Below are 23383 nucleotides of genomic sequence, written 5' to 3' on the forward strand. Positions count from 1 at the left end.
ACCCTGGTTTAGGCCCAAGGGCAACTGCCACCATGGAACTTGCCTTACCCTAAAAAAAATATATATATATTAAAGTAATTATGGCTGAAATAAAATAAACCAAAATGAAAAAAATTACTAAATCTTACTTGCATAAATACACTTCCGTTTGTGACCAAAGGATGATTGTGCAAATCAGTAGCTGGTGGAAGCACTAATAAATCGAGAATCATGTCATCCTTCTCGACCTATAAAGATTATTATAACTAAAATCAGAAAAATAAAAAAGATAAATTAAATAGGGTACCATAATGTATATTAATGTTACCATATTATCTTTCCTTAATTCAGACACAGCAGTTTCAACATCCAATTTCAGAGTATTGACACGAACATAGCGAGGTTTTTTAACATCTGCTACATAAATGATAAATCATAGATCTCGTTTAATAAATATGGTTGTGTAAATTATAAATAATAAAGTGGAATGTTATTGGTCGAACAAACCGGGAATCTTATATTGGGACATTAAATCTTCTATATGTTTTGCTCCCTTCTTTAATAAGATCTTTGCAAGAGCTGGCTATAGTTGACTTTTCCTCAAAATAAGGTACTTTTCTGGATCTCCTGTTAGAGATGAATCCTATGAAGAAATGTTAAAATTATGTATATGATTAATTTAAAGAAAATATTATATGATGTGGCATCCTAGAAAGTGAAGATACCTGTCCGAAAAGAATGTCATAGGTGATTATGTACATTAATTCCACTTGCCTCTATTACAAAACGAATAACAGAAGCAATAAATTTCAAATAAATAGTAACGGGAGATTAAAAAAAATAATAACATTCGAATATATATGGTGAGTATGGAATGAAGATCAGGTATCAAATATGTGTTTTGAGGCATTACTTACCTTCCATTTGCTGTTTAATACATTAGCAATCTCCAATACATCCTTGATGATTGGAAGATCTGTGAATAGAGAAACAAGAGATGAAATCAATATGAAATTAGAAAAAATCATTAAACAAAGAAATTAGAAGAAAGAAATTAGAGAAGGATGCGATAGGAGGAGGATTCCCCAATTTGTAATCGTGTTTTAAACAAAGAAGCACAACCCATAAGATGAGTTGATGAGGAAGCATTTTTGTTATCGCTTTTTCTAATCAAATATGAAAAAAATATACTTACACAGTCTGGCATTTCATCGAGCACCTTGAGGGCACCTTGCATCTCCATAACTTCAAATCCCATAAAAACCCCAAATTTTGAAACCCATATGTCAGAAGAAATGGATAGACCTTCAATATTTGTGATACAAACATGAAGTATGACATGATTAGATAGAGCATGTAAGTTCTTCACACTTTCAAGCATAATTGTAACCCAATCGTCGGCTCAAGCATAATTGTAACCCAATCATAGTCACTCAACGCGAAAATATGCGCTTTTGGAACGGCGGAACTCTGTGGCGAAACCGATAGCAGCTTGGAACGAGATTCAAGTAAGCCAAATTCAAGATTCATGAAATTTTAGGGCACACGAGGCTACATGTTGCCTGAATTTCAGTCTACCGGAGTTCCGACACATAAGTCCGACTTGTACGCTTTCGAAGTTGTACTTCTTGAGATATTGTCAGGCGAAGAAGGCAAGTGAGGAACGAAGGAAGGAGTGTTGATAACTAGGCAAGGCGGCAGTCGAATCTATGGAGGGGGAAGAAAGGATCGTAATTAGGGCAAGAAGGAAACAAAAGAGGAGGATAAAAATGAAGGCGGGTGTTCAAAATTTTAGGGATTTCATTTTCCCCCTATCTACTAAACGCGCTTTTCATTAAAATTATAAAGCGACACTCATAGACGACGCCCATTTAAGATACAGCGCCCTCCGTGTTTTTAATTTTTTCTCGTATGACGCTAATTTAAGGGCACGCAATAATGCGTGACCTAAATCCTTAAATTTTTTGAAGAGATGACACTTTTTTAACGTCACTCTCCATTGCGTAACATAAATCAATGAGTGTCGTTGTTTGCGCGTCGTAAAAGGCTATTTTTCTTGTAGTGAATTTAGAGTTTTTAGATGATTTTTTGCTATAATTTTGTTGTTTTTGATATTATATTCAATGAGTTACAATCAATCAAAGTTAGGATATCAAAGATGAAATATTTTAGCTTTTAAACAATTATTTTAGAGTGTAATTCTGAATTTTATGTATGTTTTAACAGATAAATCATATGAAATGGATCTTGATAGAGTACCGGATATAATGGATAACGAGTTACGACCTATTTGAGAGAGAATATAGTGAATTATAAAAAAGATTTTTCAATTCTCGGTTGGTGGAGAGTAAACGTGAATAGGTTCCCGACAGTTGCTCAGATGGTGAAAGGTGATTACTTTTTTTAGTATTACATAGTTTCTTTATAAATTAATGTCGTTACAATTTAATTCTTTTGTTGTTCGATATATTGGTGATACAAATCTCAAGTGTGGCGTCTGAGTCCGCGTTTAGCACATGTGGTAGAGTTGTAAGTGAGTATCAGACTAGTTTATCGACGTTGATAGTTGAAGCTTTGTTATGCACCCAAGATTGGGTGAGAGAGTCTACAAATCCAATAATTAACAACGTTGACGACATCTTGATGGATGATGATATAGCTTTGGGTAAAAAAATTATACTCGTTCTTTTTTATACAATTATTACTTTTTATTAAATGCTAACAACATTTTCATTTTGTGTTTATGTAGAGATTTCACAAGCTTTAAACATGTTAGATTTAGATGACAATGATATGGGGAGGAGGCCAATGGAAGATTAGATTATGAAGTTTGTTAGTTGGATTAATTTTAAAGATTAGATTATGAAGATTAGATTATGAAGTTTGGTGTTACGGTAATTACGCTTGTATGTTTGTGTTAAGAACTTAAGATTGTTAACTTTTGTTGGTAAACTTGATATATATGTCAGTTGGTACACATGTTAGATTTAGATGACTATATATGTATGTTTGCGTTAATTTTTTTACCGGTCCAAACGGGTCCAAGAACCGGAAAACCCGGACCTGGACCTGGACATGAACACGACTCATCCGGTCTGGTCCACGGTCCACAATATTCTCCATAACCGGTCCGGTCCAAGAGTCGGTCTGGTCCGGTCCAAATGGTCACCCCTATTATGTGGTATTTTAGGGAACTCAGTAAGATTTGTGTGATTACGATTTATGTTGAACTGTTTTTCAGGTGGTTCCAAATCAAAAGGGAAGAGCCCGATATGATCATACCACATCCACCAGTGTTCAACATTTTATGTTTTTGGAATTGTACTCTAATAACTATTTTTCCATATTGTCATACTTTGATGGTTTGAAATGGACGATTGATGGTTTTGGTTGACTTAAAAATAAAAAAATTTACTTAGTATTTTTAGGATGTTACAATCAGCGTCTCGTTTCATATGATGAATCATAAAGTTCCAAAGAAGAATGTATGGCGAGAATGGATTGGTGCGTGTGATAAGCTATGATACATCGCCTAACCATCGACACATATTTTTCAAACTCTCATCAGCGTATGGTATGTTACGTTGAATCATAAGGCTTTTAAGAAAAAATTTAGGGCAAGAAGGGATTGGTGCGTGTGATAAGGTATGGTAAATAGCCTAACCATCGACACGGAGTTTCAAACATTCATCAGTGTGTGGTATATCACAGTGAATAGTTAAATGTTATGGAGAAGAATTTAAAGTAGAGAATGGGATGTTTCAATCATGATGAGGTGAAATTAGCGTGAATTATGAACTATGTAAACTTATCAATGAGAAGTGGTTTATATTCTATATCATGAAGTTAAGTTGCAGTCTAGAATTTAAAATTCACCATCAATTCACTTAAAAATGTAAAATATAATAAAATAATAAAGAATAGAATGAATAAATCAATAATAGAATAAAACAAAAGAGTTAGTCAAACAAGGAAGTTTTCTAAAAGTGAAATTTGTGCAGCTTTTTTAGAAATGAGGTAAAGACCTGGTCCAACAAATCTTTTGAATTGAAAGGCCATAAATAAGTTTCCTTTCTATGAGATATCTGTCCCTCAACATTGTCTATAAAAGAGTAGACAAGCATGATAATATGCATCAACACAAAACACAATTCACTCTCAAACAACGAGAGAATATGCCTTTAATTGTTGAAGTATTGCAGATAGATTCCAAGCTTCATGTTCACCAAGGACAAGGGAAGAACAAGAACCAGTCTTTGTAACAAACAAGCTAATAGGATCCAATCTTTTTAACCTTCGAGTTATAAGAGTTACCCAGAAAAAACGTGAAGGTTCCATTCTTTTTTATCCATGATAGAAGCGTTGAGGAGCATTATCTTGTTGAAGAGATCATTGGATCTCTGATGGGAATCGGTGTAGCAGTGAGAGCGTCTATGGAAATTAGACATGCCACATTACCTAGCTTCACTTCATCCCATTGCAACAGAAATAGGCTGGAAGAGAAAGAAGATATTTGTGTCCAAAAAAATAAAAAAGTTCAGACACTATTCTCTCTTATCTTGACTCATCAACATGATGCTTCATGTCACTCAACGTGATAATCAGCTTCAAGGAGAGAGTAGTCGGTGTTGAAGAAAAGGTGTAGAGCCAGCTCCAACCACCTATACTCAAACGATGTTGAACCGAAGAAACAACATGCTTATCCTTTCTGTTGAGACAAAGTTCAATCAGGATCATTAGATTCTATGTAGACTAACAATTAAGAATGTAATTATGAACACGATAATGGCTTTAAATGTGTCGTATAATTAATGCTTTAACACCTCAGAAGAGCTCGATAAAGAACTTCGACTATAGAGGTGTTTAGGGTTACAAAATAATAAACATAATCAAAATCAACACTTAACTAATGCATACATGCATGCATATTTATAGTATAACCCTACTATATAATCACGGATGGACAGGCCCAATCTGGATACAAAAACAAGCCCATGACGCAACACAATTAAACTCAACAATCTCCCCCTTCGCGTCAATGGAGCCGAAAGCTCATTTCGGTTGAGCTACAGAGACCTTTTTTTATTGTTTTGAACACCTTCGGTATGATGGCCAACAGATGATGTCAAAACTTTATGTACCACCGCAACATGTCAGTAAAGTTCTTCTTATCTTCATCTGAGTTCTGCTTACACCGATGAATAATGTTGATAATGTGCTCCAAGTAATCTGTTGAAAATAGATATTTATCAACAAGAGCAAACAGAAATATGTGAGCTTTGCCTTTTGTAAACATCACAGTGAGATGTGTAGAATCTATTTGGCCCATCTTCATTTGGTTCACATCTCCTGGTTTCGATGTTGGCTTGGCAGTCGGTTTCTTGTTCATTACTTTCGCTATCTCCTAATCCATAGCAGCAACCTCATGGATGTAGGAAACCAACATCCTCTTCAAGTGATCCAAAATAGGATCATATTCTTTCGGATTGGTGAGCAGAATATTAAACAAAAGAATCCAATTGTGAGGATTTAAATTTGGAAGATCTGCTAGGAAAATAACCAACACTGAGTTCGCTGATCCTTGTGTGATTTTGAAATTGACATTTATGAACTTCCTAGAAGGTGAAGGTTTGAGTACCTTGACAGTGATAATCTTATGTGCGCTCCATGTCAAGTACTGTGGTTGACCATACTTCAAGTAAAAGTCGATTAGCTCATGATCAAATTTTGGATGAGGAAAAGGAACATCAACAGTCGAATCAAAATAATGAAATGTGAATGCCTTTCGTGTTATTGGCATGTCGAACTGTGAGTCCTTAGAGTTGTCACAGTCAAACGAAGCAACAGGTTCCAACCAATAAACACTTGGAAACTCTGTAGCCTGATTGATAAGTGTCTCTTTTGTCCAAGGGGGAAATAAGGCCTTTTTGCAGTTTAATGCATCCTTTTCCTCCTTGTTCCTCCTTTTTTTCTCCTCAGCATCCTTCGCAACCTTTAGAGTTTCATTCAATTCTCTTTCTCTCTTCTTTCTTTTAAGAGCCTCAGCAATGGTCTCTTCAACATCACTATAACTATCATCTTCAATCTCCTTATGCTTATCTTGAGAACCAGAACCCAAAACTTCATTACCCTTGGGTTCGGTTGTGACTTTGACATTCGGTTGGGCAGATTCAGTTTTCACAATCACCTTCGCCTTCGGTTAAGCACCCTCTCCCCCTTGTTTTGGAGGTAAGAATTTCTCCGAAACACCCTTCATCTCGTGTAACAATGCAAGGGAAGGAAGTAATTTTGTAGTGACATGATTCCTGATGGTCAAAGTGAGGATAGGATCATAAGCACCAATAATATTGGTCAGCATATCCTTGACATCCCCTGTACAACTCCTAAAAACAGACTTCTCTGTTTTCAACAAAGAAATCTCCTTTTCAGCTTGAGCAAGCTGAACCTTTTGAACTTCAATGGTGGATGCTTGTCGGGCAAGTTCTTCCTTCAGAGTACTTTCGTTTGCTAAATCAGCATGAAGGGATTTCAGCCGAGAAGACACAGAGCTGAGAAGTGAAGTTTTCTCTGCTTGGATGGAAGAACGAACAACCTCAAACTTTGTTTGCTCCTCTTGAAGAGACTTGGAGAATGAATCTACAGAGGCTTGCACCTTGGCGGCATTTGTATCAGCATGCCCCTTGAGAGAGTCGAGAAAGATCTGAGTTGTATGTACAACGTCTGCAACGTCAGCAGTGGCTTTCTTGCAAGCAGAAGAAGAGTCATTAACATCTTGTGTGGATTTTTCAATAGACTCTATGTATTGCTCAAGAACAGTGTCCAAAAAGGCCTTTAGCACAACGCCACTATAAGACTTGTTGTCATCAAGTAGTTTATCCAGTTTCTCATTAATGGTCTGCAAGTGTTGGTGTGTGATGGGAGCATCATCATCTTCATCGGTAGGAAGACGATAGGGACTATAGTAAGTGGAATCAAACTCATCATTAGAACCACCGAGAGTGGCACCTGAATCAGTTGAGTGGGTGGGAGAAAGAGGTTTAGTAGTAACTGGAGGTTCAGTACCAGTAGTTGCCCCCGTATCATATATGTTGACTTCTACTGTCGGGTCAAGAATGGTAGTGGTAGTTGATTAGGAAATAATGGGAGGTGGTAAGGGGGTTGTGGATATAGGAATAGAAGTAACCGATGGTGGTGGTGGTAAGGAAGTTGTTGAAGTTATTGTTTGAGATGTGGTAGTTGAGGGAACAGGAGCAACTGAAACTGAAACAGTCTGTTTTGGTGATGGAGGTGGTGTAGGAAGGTTGTCATGAAGAGAGTGTGTTGGAGATGGGGACCGGGGAGGGGTGTTACCTCTCGGTCATTCATGAGTAATTTTCTCTTCGTCATTCTCCTCGTCTTTGTCTAAACTGGGAAGAGTGGGACTCTTGGACCTTTTAGCCATCTGCTTAATCTTCTTTGCTTTAGAAGAATCTCCTTTCTGGGACTTTCGCTTCTTAGACTTATCATCATCCGTAGTCTCCTTCTTGGTAGTAGTCTGTTTCCCTCTGTTGCCAGGCTTGTCCATAGCATCCAGAGCAGCCTGCTGTTCAGGAGATAAGACTCTCGGTTTCTTGGGGGGAAGCTTGCAATAAGTTTCCATGACTTTACTCTCGACTGTAACACACGGTACATTGTCTCCGGGATAGAGCCAATGTGATGGAACTTCGTAGGATCGGAGATTATGATTTTCTTGGTGTGAAACGTGGCGATAGACACAACTAGGACATCCTTCTTGACTGGAATTTCCAAAGAATCAATCGCCCTTCGTGTAATAAGAGTCCAGAATCGACCGCATAAAATTTCAGAATGCCTCATAGAAGTGTTGAGGCTTTGCACCACTTGAGACCAGATAATCGACACATAGTCGAGATTGATACCATTGTAAAGACCGTATAGAAGGGTAAGAAAACCCTTGCTAGTGCCATCAGATCCACCACTCCTCTCCGCCAAACTCTTGATGAGAAGAGTAAGCAATCCATTCCATGGGGATGGTAAGCATGAATTCTTAACCTTTGTAACTGTGGTTAGCACATCAGTGTACCCCATCTCGTAGAGCATCGAGAACAGTTGAGTAGTAGTGATGAAGTATGGTGAAATCACATACGAGTCCACTGCAAGGTGCAAAAGGGAACAAAATCTCCCTTTTGAGATAGAAGCCTTTTTAGAATGGATTTGAAAGAAGATTCTTTCCTTTCTCTTGTCATAGGAGGCAGTAGAGTAAACTTGTGATAGAAGTGACATAAGAACGGCTTCCACCTGTGTTAGGGCTATAACCAAAGGTGAATATTTCAAACACTCAACCACTTATAGCATGTATGAATCATACAGAAATGGATTGAGTTCAATAATCATGTTCTGATTTGCCTTGATGGAGAGCAATGGGGATGAAGCAGTTTGGTCTTGAGCAGATGAAGAAGTCTCCATTATTGATTGAATGAAGAAGATGAACAGTTGTGAATCGTCGTATAGATATAGAGACTTTGTAGCAGGTGAAAGAGACAAATGGAATTAGAATTTCTTTATATACCATTGCCAAGAGAGAGAAAGAATCGTCATCATAGTGATGAGATAACTGAAACGTCGCCTGAAAAAGCGCGATATGACAGGTTGGTTTCTCCCAGAGATACGTCAGCATGCGTGGTTTAAGTAACCGTTCAAATTCACGCGCCTAAAATCTTATCCACAATCGTCGTTTGAAATTCAGCTTCTCTCCAAAAATAAACAAAAATTGAACCATCAGCAACCAGAATCTAGGAAAATAAAAAAAATTATGTGCAATAGGGTGACAAAATATAAAGAAATAAAGTAAAATGTGTATGAGATGTGAGTGATGTCGTATTAGACGACATGAAGCAGAAGTTTCCGGGCAAGAATCACTTCGTTCAAAGTCAAGAGAGACTTGAAGTGCTTGTGTGGTTTCCCGAGAAAGTACGATCAACTGTTTGTAGAGAAACATTGAAAGGCTTCTTTTAATTTGTAGGCTAAGGGTAGCTTATCTTCAACCGAACATCAATACTTAACATAAGATCGATCGTTGGTAGAAGTACTTGTGAGACCGGTGTGGTATGTTGCAGAAGTAGGTTGGATATAATTTATAGTGACTAAAGAAGTGATAGAAATCCAAAAAAAATAAACTGGATCTTTTTGGGAAGAAAGGCCTTGGTGTTAGACGATTTCATAAAAGACCACGCAAAAATAAAAGAGATTTCAATAGGTACACAGTGAGATCTTGAATATAATAATTCACCGTCAATGCATTGTAGGTGTTGGATTTTGGGTTTCACTCAACACGTGGTATATGTATCTAAGATCACAAACACAAATGTTATGCAACCATAAACCTCAGTGGTAAGGACCGAGAGTCTCAAGGGTTACAGTTGTGAACCGAAAGTTGATGGAGAAATAGAAAGAGGATGGTTTGAAGAACCGAAAGTACCTCTGCTATATAAATATGATAAAGTAGAAAACTCTTAACTCATATGAGAAGAGTAAGGTAGCTCTTGACTTGAGTTAAATGTAGCAGCCCGATTGGGAAGAGACGATAGGTATTCATCGAATCATTAGGGCCTTACTCTTAGTCTTAGATGCTTTCGTCAACATGCAGCAGCATGCTTCTAGGGACCCTTAACTAGTTCAAATGAAAAAATAAAATTATACCTGCCTTAGCTCCAAATGTTGTTGTACTTACATACTTGGGACCTATGTAAAAGAAAAAGCACACAAACACACCCCACAAACGAAACAAACAAACCAAAAAATAAATAAATAAAATATTTTTGAGGTTTTGAGATTTTCTGAAAAATAATAAAAACAGAAAGTGAAAATATTTTTGGATTTTTGAAGTTTTGAAATTTTCTGAAAAATAATAAAAACAAAAAGTGAAACATAAAGTAGCATAAAACACCAAAAAAAAATATAGTTAATAGTATAAACAAAATGTATAACCGAAACCTTATCTTAAAAGAATAAAGCGAAATAAGTTGAGCGTTCGGTTCATTTCGGTCCATAAAATTATAGAGCCAAAATGGACCGAGCGTTCGGTTCATTTCGGTTCCCAAAAATTATGGAACCGAGATAGACCGAGCGTTCGGTTCATTTCGGTTCCCAAAAAATCCGGAAAAAATAGACCGAGCGTTCGCTCTATTTCACTTGTCTAGTTTTTAGTGAGAGATTTGAGGATTCGGTATCGACTCTGCTTCCATCATACCCAGGCCTTGTAATATTTTATTAAAGCTTGCTTCAGGTAAGGCTTTAGTGAATATATCTGCCAATTGATCAGAGGAATGAATGAAATGCAATTCCACGATCCCATCTTCTACATGGTCCTTGATAAAATGATATCTCAGTGCTATATGCTTTGTCTTTGAGTGTTGCACTGGATTGTGACATATTCTTATTGCACTTTCGGAGTCACAATAGAGAGGAATCTTCTTCATACTCAGCCCGTAATCTCTTAGTTGACTTTGAATCCATATTACTTGTGAACTATAAGATGCAGCAGCTATATACTCAGCTTCGGCTGTTGAAAGTGACATACAGGTTTGCTTCTTGGATTGCCAGCTAACAAGTTTACCGTCAACGAATTGGCATCCACCTGTAGTGCTTTTTCGGTCTAGACCACATCCTCCAAGATCAACATCTGAAAAAGCTTGAATGAAGAATCCAGATCTAGCAGGGTACCAGAGACCGAGAGATGAGGTTCGCTTAAGGTTACGAAAAATATTTTTCATAGCTACCATGTGAGGTTCTCTTGGATTAGCTTGAAACCTAGCACAATAACAGACCGAAAACATTATGTCCGGTCTACTAGCCGTTAGATACATAAGGGACCCTATCATTTGTCGATATAGTGTTATGTCAACAGCAGGTTTTTCCAGAGAAGGTGTTAACTTAGTTCCAAATGCCATAGGAACCTTCACTTTCGAATCTCCCATCATACCGAATTTCGCCAGCAAGTTCTTTGTATAGGCCTCCTGGTTGATAAAGATACCTTCTGGTCCCTATCTAATATTCAAACCAAGGAAAAAGTTAATTGGACCCATTGCGCTCATTTCAAATTTAGTCTCCATCAACTTCCTGAATTCAGCCGTTAAGCTAGGATTCATGGAGCCAAAGATGAGGTCATCGACATAAATCTGAACTATCATTAGATGTTTGCCTTCTTTCTTTTGGAAGAAGGTTGGGTCAACTGAACCTTGCTTAAATTTTGACATTTTCAGAAAGCGGGTTAAAGTTTCATACCAGGCCCTCGGTGCTTGCTTTAAACCATATACAGCTTTATCCAACACATAGCAATGATTAGGAAATTTCTCGTTGACGAACCCGGGAGGTTGCTCAACATACACAGTTTCTTCTAGTTCTCCATTCAGGAAAGCGCATTTTACATCCATTTGAAAGACTTCGAAGTTTTTATGAGCAGCATATGCCAGAAAGATTCTAACAGATTCCAACCTTGCTATAGGAGCGAAGGTTTCTTAATAGTCTATTCCTTCCTCTTGGCACTATCCTTTTACAACCAACCAAGCCTTGTTTTTAATAACATTCCCCTCATTGTCCAATTTATTCCTGAAGACCCATTTCAAGCCAAACACTGAAACATCCTTTGGTGTACGAATCAGCCTCCAAACTCGATTGCGTTCGAACTCATGGAGCTCATCTTGCATTGCTTGAACCCAATCAGAATGATCAAGTGCAGCATTAACCGTTTTTGGCGCGACCCTGGAGACAAATGAGTTAAACATACAGAATTCAACTTTAGAGAATAATACAGTTTGTTTCGCTTTTAACTGGGAACAAGTAAGGACTTTCTCATATGATTCTCCAATAATTTGAGCTTTGGGATGATCCTTGGTCCATTTCACTAAAGGAGGATAATTTGGGTCATAGGCTGGATCCAACTCTGCATTTACTTCCTCTTCAAGTTCTGATTGATCACCTTCATCAGTTACATTCTCTTTCTCCCCCTCGACTGGCGAAGTGTAACCTTTGTCAGAATCAGAGTTTTCATCCTTAGTGGGAGTTGGATTCTCCCCCTCGATTGAACTACTATTGGGTGGTTTTGGAACTGTATGTTCCCCCTTGCCTGGACCTTTATGAGTTGGGGACCGAATTGGATTCTCCTCCTCGAAAGATATTTCGGTTGTCTTTGGTGCTGATGAACTCTCCCCCTTGAACAATGAGCCGTTGTTTGGAGAGTCAGTGGAGGATTCACCGTCTGTCGGTTTAGGAGGTCCGGTTTTTATTTCTCTAGCAGCATCATCTATAATCTTTCTAAGATTATCGATTTTGTTGTCTGCCGCTTTCGCTTTTGAGTGTACTGCTTTCTTTGGTTCATCAAATAATCGAATGTACTCTTCAAACATGTTGGATATGGGAACCGAGACTTGTCCAGATTCAGGAAAAATTTCCCCTAAGTCATTTTTGCTCCTTTGAACTTTCTTTATGTAATTATCGTTAAAAGTTACATAGTAGGTTTCTTCAATTCGTTTGGAACGTTTGTTCAACACTCTGTATGCTTTTGATGTTAGCGAGTAACCTAGAAAGACTCCCTCGTCAGCTTTGACGTCAAACTTGTTTCGGTTTTCTTTAGAATTGAAAATAAAGCACCTCGAACCGAATATGTGGAAAAATTTGACATTGAGTTTTTGATTGTTTAACATCTCATATGGAGTGACTGGAAATCTTTTGTTGATCAAGTATCGATTATGAGTGTAGCACGCGGTTGCAACAGCATCAGCCCAGAAGTATAACGGAAGGGAAGCGAAGCTCAGCATGGTTCTGGCTACCTCAAATAAAGAACGGTTTCGTCTTTTAACAATCCCATTCTGTTGTGGTGTATAAGGGACTGAAAAGTTGTGAGTTGTCCCCTTGTCAGCCAAAAAGTCCTCAAATTCTTTATTTTTGAATTCCAGCCCATTGTCGCTTCTGATATTCCTCACCGTCTTTCTCAGCTGCACTTCAACTTGCTTGATAAACACCTTCAACTTGGGAGTAGCATCTGATTTCTGTTTAAGAAAGAAAACCCAGGTGAAGCATGAAAAATCATCTACAATGACAAGAATAAACTTACTACCACCGAAGCTTTCGATAGTCGAAGGTCCACACAAGTCAATGTGCAGAAGTTCGAGAGCTTCAACAATCTTTTTATTGATTCATGTAGGATGGCTCTTTCTACTCTGTTTTCCCATCTCATATGCTGCACACAAATGTTCCTTATCAAACTTGAGAAGAGGAAAGCCTCGAACATGATCACCAAGCACCAACTTATTAATGTCTTTGAAGTTCAGGTGCGATAGACGTCGATACCATAACCAGCTTTCATCAGTATTCACCTTTGATAGCAAACATATTGCTGGTTTACCTCGAATTGGGTTGAGATTTAAAGGATACATCTCTCCCTTGCGTTCAGACTTCAACAAAACCTTTTTAGATTGTTTATCAATTATCTCAGAGCCCTCATCATCAAATGATACCTTCAAACATATGCCCACAACTAATTGTGACACACTGATGAGATTATGTTGCAATCCTTCCACATACGCAACTTTTTGAATTGAGAAGTCTCCGTTGGTTATCATCCCATATCCTTTGATTTCTCCATACGAGTTATTGCCATACTTCACAGAACCACCATCCTTTAGGGACCGAAACTCCCTCAACTCTTCCTTCCTTCCTATCATGTGACGCGAGCATCCACTGTCTATATACCATTCATCATCGAACTGCTCATCACGTATAACCTGCAAATTCAAGCAGATTTTGGAACCCAAAGTTTCTTGGGTCCTGGTGAGTTTTTCACAGAAAAAGGAATTGTAGTAAAAATATCAACCAAGTATGTTCTGTTTACTAGAGTGGATTGATCTTTTATTTTGATGGTATACACCTTTATTTTAGTTTTATCTTGTTTAATCTTTGGTGTATTAGTTGGTGTGTTGTTAGATGGTTTTGGTGTTTCCTTTTGCATCCTAGGGTTAGCTAACTCTGAATTGAGCTTTCCCTTTCCTTTGATATCCTTTACGAAATTTGATTTGCTGGAAGGACCGAAACTAGACTTGGGACCGAAGCTTGACTTTCGGTTTGGAGAGCCGGTTTAGGGACCAAAACTTGTCTTTTGGTTCTGAGAGCCGGTTTGGGGACGAAACCTTGACTTCCGGTTTGTTATACAAATTTTGGAACCAAAAGTAGATGTTATGTTCTGAGATTTGGAATAATAGGAATTTGGGCTGAAATTTTCTTTTCCTTTTAGTTTTTCCTTTTCTTTAGCACTTGATTCTTTCTTTGGAGGAACATAGTTGGAATTTTGAGATTGCCAATGACGTTTTCGCTCATTCATATTTTTCATGTATCTTTGATTTCTTAAGCGTTTCTGTTCAGCTAACTCCTTCTGTGATTTGTGGATATTGAAGCTAGCCTTTGGCTTCTCCTTTTGAGTTTCGGTTGTCTTAGTTGGAACTCTCAGTTCTTTCATTGGTTCGACAGGAATTTCTTTGGTTCCACTTGTGCTTGGTTTGACGAAACTCGAGGGTTTGTTGATGGATTCAGCAACGTACCTTCCTTTAACCCTCCATGAAGTTTGCTTGGATAAGCCTACGGTTTCGTCTACGTTATCAATAGGAGCTGACCAGAAGTAATCGTCACATCCTTCAGCGTTGTCTTTGTCGACCAGGATTTTTAACTCTGACATTTGTTTTGCAGTGACACCAGTAACTGCATAGACCTGATTCGGCACTGTTTGAACCTTTTGATAGACCATAGCTTTTTCATTGAGTTTTTGTGGCTTTTCTTTTGACAGGCAATCGAATTCAACCGAATTTTCAAATATGAGAGGTATCTCATTTTCGGTTTCACTTTTCATAAACTCAGAGCAGTCGACTACGTCTTCCACTAAGATTTCGCTCATCTCACTTTCCTCATCAAATTCAAACATATTATCTAAGTTTATTTTATTTTTTGAAATTAATTTGGCATTTGATGTGTCAAAATATTGAATAGTTTTAGACTTAAATTTTAACCTATCATTTTCATCTAAAAGATTTTTGAGCATACATTTATGTTCCTTAGAATCGATGAAGGTTTCTATTTTGTCTAGTCCAATTTTGTAAGACATGGATGTCTCTTCTGATGACACTATTGATTCACACTCAGCAATGACCTCATCCTCCTTAAATTCAACGAAGGGTAAGATCATCTTATCAATCTTCTTCCTTATCTCACAACTTAAATGCAATTGAGCAATATTGGTATACAAGCGCTTAGCAATTAAACAAAAAATATTCCTTTGTTTTAAAAACATTAAATTGTCTCTTTGCAAATAAATACTTTCATCCCTAGCTTTATTTAATTTCGCCTTCTTCAGCTCGATCCACATCCTTCTCTCCTCACTTTTTGAAAACACCCTGCTGAGTTGGTCAGTTAAGTTAGAATTCGCTAAGTGAGTTTGCATGAGAAGACTACTTAAGTTAGAAAATTTGAATTTTAATTCTTTTAATTCCTCTTCATAATCTGTTACTGGAACTTTAAGTGATTCAAGGATGGATTGTACCTTTTTGATCAGCCGATCGCAGTCATTGATCTTCTCACTCACAGGCTTGGCTGCAAAACACTTGTCCTCAGTCAGGTTCGGTTCCTCACTTGCACTTTCGGTTGATGAACCAGCTGTGACTATTAAACACCTTCCAACCGAACCTACTTCCTTTGCCACATAAGCCCTTCCATGAGTGGGATTTCTTACCTCTTCTTCTTTAGAGTCGGTTGACCAAACTTCAATGCCACCGAACTCATCTTCATCTGCATTGTCCTGCACAATCAAGGCATTCATAGAACTGTTAGTCGCTTTCTTTTTATTGATCTCTTCCAACTTGCGCATATAGTATGCCTCATCATCTTCACCATCTCTTTTCTCAACCATTTTCCTCAGCATGCAATCTTTGGCAAAGTGATTCTTGCCGTGACAGTAATTGCAGTCGAACCCAGAGTCTCCCGCAAGCTTGCTCTCCTTCTTGTCTTCATCCTTTTGAGAAGAATTTTTTGCTTCATCCTTCACCTTCTCAAAGTTGTAACTTCCCTGCCAGTTTCAGTTCTTGTTGACAGGAAATTTTCTTCGTGCAAACCTCTTTGGATTAGTAACCATCAAAGCATACTCCTCGCTTGTAAGGTCACATTCAAACATATCATACTCTTCTTCTTCTTCTTCTTCTTCTTCTACAATGCTATTTCCTTTTGAGACAAGGGCCAACGATCCCACACCTGAAACTAACTTTGCTTCTTTGGTCACTACACTTTCATGGGACTTAAGTATTCCCACAAGTTTCGCTAGTGAGTAAGATTTAAATTGTTCATGTGCTTTCACGGTTGAAACCACTGCCATCCATTCTGGTCTGAGACCGTTCATGAAGGTCACCTTCTGCTCGATCAACATTCTTTCTATTCCGTGCTTGATCATCTTACTTAGGAGATGATTGAACCGATCGAAAGTTTGTATGAGTTTTTCTTCTGGGTTCTGTTCGAAACTCCAAATTTAGACAGCAACAAAGTTTGAACGGAGTGTTCCAGATCTTCATCGGTTCAATAAAGTTCTTTCAACCTATCCCAGATTTTTTTTGGCCGTTGTGCATGAACCAACCAACCAAAATGCGTCAGATTGCAAGGCGAATCTGATCATTCTCATTGCTTTCACATTACATAGCAACTTATCTTTCTCATCCTGTGGCATCTTCTCTACATTCGCCAGCAGCTTGTTATATTCCTTTTAGGACTTAACTGTTGTGTTCGTTCCTGAGTGAACAAACGGCCCAAGCGTGATAGCTTCCCTGATGAGATAGCCATTGTTTTCAGATCCAACCACGTAATCTTCGAAGTGATGCGCCCATACTTCATAGTCTTGAGTGTAAAGAATGGGAATTCTGGTAGTGGATCCAATGTTGTTTGAGATGTTGATGAGATTTATTTGTGAATCTTCGTGAGACATGGTGAGCTACTAGAATCAAACCTATAAACTTGAGATTAGGGTTTATCAGAAACAAAGTTTCCATCGATTTGAAGAGGACGGCTTCTATTTATACGATAAAAGCGGTAACCCAAAAGAATTTTGAATACAGAAGGAATGTGTATTGATCACACAGTCTCCCGCTCTAATACCAATTGTTGAGACAAAGTTCAATCAGGATCGTTAGATTCTATGTAGACTAACAATTAAGAATGTAATTATGAACACGAGAATGGCTTTAAATGTGTCGTATGATTAATGCTTTAACACCTCAGACGAGCTTGATAAAGAACTTCGACTGTAGAGGTGTTTAGGGTTACAAAATAATAAACGTAATCAAAATCAACACTTAACTAATGCATACATGCATGCATATTTATAGTATAACCCTACTAGATAATCACGGATGGACAGACCCAATACGGATACAAAAACAACCCCATGACGCAACACAATTAAACTCAACACTTTCTTAAGGGACAAATCAATGATGGCCAGCGTCAAGATGAAGACAGAAGATATTGAGTCTTAGAGAGTGGGAGAGAAGATAACACATAGTAATTATTAGTAGAACAATATACAATGTATACTCATTTGGTAAAATGAAAACTAGAAAGGATTTTTAGAGCACAAGGAGTTTTATAATAAAATAAAATTAGTAGCTTGAGTTCAGAAGTTCGAGATAGCAAACAGCAATGTAAAGAAAGCATAAAGTAGTATTGTTAAACACAAATATAATCAAAGCATGTAAATGTTATTGTTCTTGAATGTAGTGAGAAAAATTGCATTCCTTGAGTCCATAACGTTTCCGTTATTGCAGTCGAAGATAACTTTGTAGCCAACGTCACACAATTGAATTATTAAATTAAGATTGTTTTGAAGGCCCTTGACATTGAACATATCTTTCATCTTGACTGATTCGCACCTTATTGTACACATGCCTTTGATTACTCCATCAGTGTTATCTCCAAAGGTGACAATATGACCATCTTTCTCCACAAAATCATTTAATAGGAACTTCATACCAGTCATATGTCTAGAGCATCCATTGTCTAAATACCAAACATGATCCTGACCCTGACAAGAAGAAGAGTAATTCATGTTTATCGTTTTTGAAACCCTAACATTTTGATAAGGACCAACGTCACACCTGCTAAAACTACTATCAGGACCTTCATTGACAAGAGCCATAAGACCTTTAACCTTTATCCCTTCGTTTTCAGAGGATGTCTCTTCTTCAACTCATTCCTCAGATTCCTCCTACTTTACGATTAAATATTTTGGTAGAGAGATGTTCTCCTTCTTCATGTGAGTCAGCAACTTCTTGTACATGACGTCATAGCTATCAGGGATTTGAGAATCTCTCTTTTATTTATAGTCCCTGGCAAAGTGGTCAGGATTTCCACAGTTAAAGCAATTACCTGAATTTCTATTCTCTGTGTTATGCTTTCTTGTTGAGTTATTTCTGTAACATCCCAAAAATCATGACTAAAAGATACGGGCCTCACCCACACTCAAGGAGATACGGGCCCCACCCACACTCAGCTAACTAGTAGATACGAGCCTCGCTCACACTCTGCTAACCATAAGATACGGGCCTCACCCACTGTCAACTAACTATGAGATACGGGCCTCACCCACACTCAATTATCTATGAGATACGAGCCTCGCCCACACTCAGTTATCTATGAGATACGGGCCTCACCCACACTCAACTACTAAGAACACATACAAGTATCACACAGACAACAAGTATAACGAAATCTATCAATCAATTCTATATCCATACTTAAATAATGCTATGAGATACGGTCCTTGCCCACATTCAGCTACTAATCAACGTACATAACATATATGGGCCAGCCTTGGTGCCTTCGACCCGTTCAAACCAGGAGGAAACTCACCTCACTGTCGGATGATAGCTGAAATATCTCTGCTTGGAATCAGCTCTACTAACTTCCTGAACCAAAAAAACCCTTAGATCCCATTCCATACTCATAACGCTTAAGTGTCAAATCTGGTCAATTCAAATTCAAAGTCATGACTCCGAGTTGAATCAACTCGGTGAGTTTACCCTTCAACTCGTCGAGTTCCTATGAATCACAAAATCGTGAAATCGCGATCTAACTCGTCGAGTTTTCCTCCAACTCATCGAGTTTCTCCTTCTCAACAGAAACAAGACTTTCCCAGTACAACTCATCAAGTTCCCTTGTGGACTCGCCGAGTTCCTTCAACAGAATCAAGAATTTTCGATCCAACTCGTCGAGTTCCTGCATGAAGTCGCCGAGTTCCTCATATTCTTAGTTGATTAAGCCTTTTCCTCATATATAAGCTTCCAGAGTACAGATCTACATTGTTTACATGGTATACATCTATAAAGTCGACAACTTGATGTCTTTGCATGCCTCAAATGGACCCAATCTCGAGATATAGCAACCTACTTCTATGGATATGGTCTTTTCTTGGACAAGAATGGGTTTAGGAACTTTTTTATGAATCTAAGGACCATGTAACACTGAGAATGGGAGTTTTTAGCATCAGGACTATGAAGGTATCATGCTCTAACAATGGGGTAAAAAAGATCCATAAAATAACACTAGTATAGATCTAAGCTATTAATCATCAAGTTTGAGACTTTTTACCTCAGAAAGTTGCCAAAGACGGATGAGATCCCAGATCTAGTGCTTCTCCTCAAGCTCAATGACCTTCTAGTTCTTCCAAGTCCTTCACCAAGCACAAGAACACACAAAAATCCACTCAAAACCTCTAGTTTCTCAACAAGGAGCTTACAATACGATTTAGGGTTTTAAGGAGGATGATGAGGGCTGGTGGGGAAAGATTAAGTCCTTTAAATAGGGTGCAGAACCCTAGAAATTAGGGTTTCCCCTCTGCCAGCCTACTCATTGAGTTGAGGCCTCTCAACTCATCGAGTAGGTTACTTAAATCACGCAACCCATATGATCTCTACTCAACGAGTTTGGGGCTTCCAACTCGTCGAGTTGCGCTTATAATTTTAATAAATAGTAATTTAAATACATACTAGGATCTAGGTGTTACAGTTTCCCATGGACTATACTCTTCTGGCTCCATTAGATCTGCTTTCTTCATAGCGTTTAACAATGAGCGCAGCACTAGCAACCAGTTCATCAACGATGTTAAGCATATCAAACTCCATGGTTTCAAGAACAACCATAGCCTTTGATGTCCACATTGTAAAATTATGTTCATCGACATGATTGATCTTGTTAACAACAGACGGCTTTGGAATATAGGAGGAAGACATGATAACTTTAATGTATCATAAACCCACTCTGATAACAATTAAAGGATTGTATCGATCGGATGTACTCAAGTATGAATAATGAAGAACAAAAAAAAGAACATAAGAACAAGATGATTACAAAGATATGCTTTCACTAAGAAAAGGTTCTCACAAAGAGAAAAGTCGCACAAAGCGAGGCACAAAGATCTGTTACGGTTTAATCCTAATAGTATACTGTATATGATTACGGAAATGGTGATCCCAATATTTTAGGGATATATTAAAATCTATGTAAATTCTAATCCTAATCACTAAGATTGCAGATCTAATATCTATTCTATAATTATAGAGTATATCTACCTAATATACAAACGTTCAGTAAGATCATGTGATAACTTTGTCACTGATCAAGTTGATGTTGATGCTAGCGTTGGCGCTGGTGGACAGTGTATTATGTGTTTGAATCATCAGATCATAAAGTGTGACCTTACAAACTCGAACTACTGTGTAAGTCTTATCTCATTAATAAAGTGTGACCTTACAAACTTGAACTTCCTAATAGAAACTTTGTTTAGTCAACACTATCTTAATTTAGCGTATATATTTAACACAATTCATTTAGGTATTAATATACTTTTATCTTTCTCACTATTAATACTTCTATTATTATTGTAATAATATCATATATATAATTATATATATATATATATATATATATATATATATATATATATATATGCATCATAGCACATATAGAACTATATAAGGTTCACACATAGTACACCATTAATATACATCTAACACATATTCTAGGCAATAATCATATATTTGTTGGGTTTTGAGCATTCTAACACTCCTAAGTGTACATGCAATCCTAAATACCTTGGATCTATGTTTTCTCTATTATACATGCAAATAAGAACTTCCAAGGTATTATCCTAATCTAGCATACAAAACAATGAGTGTAACAAGATAGAATACATACCTTTTTGATGTAGAAAGTCTTCATGAAGCTTGAGTGCCTAGTGCCCCAAGTGTGACACCTCAAATGGTTCACAACACACCAAATACACTTGGAATAACTTGAGAGAAATCTACACTTCATGAAATCGGCTAGCCCTTTCTAGAATGACACTAGTGGCCGATTTTGTCAAGAATAAGATCTTTATATAGTGTTACAATTACGGTAAACCCTAATTGTCATGACTTTCCATTTCCTTGGATCCATGGGTTCAAATACACCATGGAGCATCCATGGACCATCCTATGGGGTTTAGACCAACTTGATTATCCATGGAGCATTAGCCCACTATACAAGTATGAATGATTTACACAATCAACCCATATATTTAATTAGTCTTCTTTTGATCACTTAATTAATCCTAGATTAATTCTTGATCAATACTAATTAAATAATCTTATTATTCTTATTATTAATATACTAGAACTTATAATATATTAATAACCATAAGTGTCTTATTTCTCTCATTATAGTCTATCCAAATGCATGATGCCATGCAACCCAAATGGACCATGTCGGGTCGGGTCAAGTCTTACCAATTATAGTTATGGACTTAGACATTAATCCAACAGTCTCCCACTTGGATAATTCTAAAACTATTATTGTGTATGACTTCAGGAACCAACTGGCAATCGTAGCTCTCAAAAGCTTCTGTCGAACTCTGACCTTGTAGATAAACTCTGACCTTTGTCAATGACTTGTCCATTAGATAAGGGATCACATATTCCTCCATTCTAGATATCATATGGACTGAGACATGGATTATAATCATTCTCTCTGTCCATTTGTTGTTTCCCGATTTCCGATTTATGACGACTGACTAATTGAACAAATCAAATCAGTCCTGGCCCGGCCGAGCACTTCCATTTGTCATCATCAAATCATCGAGAGGCCCACAGATATCGCTTTTATCCCGAAGGTAAAAGGAATGGATAAACTTCGACTCATATGGCTTGTTCTACTACTTGTTGAATCATACACAAAGGCACGTTTTATAGCACCGAGTTACCAAATGCGTTTTCGTGCAATCAATGTACAACCAACTCATAGTAACAACTCATATCTCTAGGTTTGAAGAATATAAGATATTATCGTCTCATGATCACTCGTAATAAAATCCATGAAGTGATTCCAATGAGCGCGGGTTGAATCTAATACTCAGAACTTATGAGCACTCATGAGTGTTGTAGCCCTTTGTCCAATACCTTAGACCTCTACAAGCCAACCCATGACAGTCTTAATTCATATCTACTTCTAACATATGACCAACTGTGGATGGTTTGAATAACTTAGTCATTCCGGAAGAATAACCTAGTTTATTCGGGAAGTCAAAACATGCAAAGTGAAACACAATAATAATTGAATCTAATATGGTATCAAAACCTATGAACATAAATAAAACACCTTTTATTTATCACCATATGATTACACATTATTCATTGTATACTGTTTCAGCTATCAACTTTATTCTTGAATTTAAAACAATAGTTGTCCCATGCTCCAAGAACGTACACTATGTTTTCTAAACACTAGTCATGCCACACACCAAGTATGCATACTATGTTTGTCTATGATATTTACTTTGTGAACTAGATCAATTGAACATAACTTCAATGAATCTCTTTTCACACTCCCAAATCCTTACTGCAAATGCAAGAATTCCAATTCATGCCATTTGCTGAAATCTGTTAGATTCTAAACTTATATGCATTGATCCTCTTGTAATGATTATGCACAAAGTCATAAAGACTTGACAACAAACATTACAGAGCATTCCAAAGGAGATCAGCTCCTTGGAAACATCCTTCTTGCATTAAGTTTCCTAATCTTACACAGATTGAATAATTTCTAACTTTGAAACATTTCCATATTCCATTTTGACTATCACTTCTGAACAGGAGTTGCCTCATTACAGATTATGTTAATATGGTCCTTCCAAAATTATCACTATACTTCCAAATGTCCTTGAGCACCCAATCTTTGGTAAACCTTAGATTGTCCTCGAGAATTGTTTAATCCTTTTAGTCATATCCAGTTCTAAACCTTTTTCCCTTCTTAATGCCCCAGGCATTTGGAAAATTTTAGAACGGATGAATAT

General features: G+C 37.4%; 1 long non-coding RNA gene across 1 annotated transcript; it reads right to left on the reverse strand.

Annotated features, from left to right (window-relative positions):
- Positions 1 to 557: 557 nt before the first annotated feature.
- LOC145051215 (uncharacterized) lies at positions 558 to 955 on the reverse strand. The gene is made up of 3 exons (XR_013683465.1): positions 897 to 955; positions 705 to 755; positions 558 to 622 (listed from the first exon to the last, which is right to left on the reverse strand). It is a non-coding gene; the product is annotated as an uncharacterized LOC145051215 (long non-coding RNA).
- Between the last annotated feature and the right edge of the window lie 22428 nt (positions 956 to 23383).

The sequence above is a fragment of the Lactuca serriola genome, chromosome 5 (assembly GCF_051521515.1).
Source record: "Lactuca serriola cultivar US96UC23 chromosome 5, Lser_US96UC23_V15, whole genome shotgun sequence".
Lineage (NCBI taxonomy): Eukaryota > Viridiplantae > Streptophyta > Magnoliopsida > Asterales > Asteraceae > Lactuca > Lactuca serriola.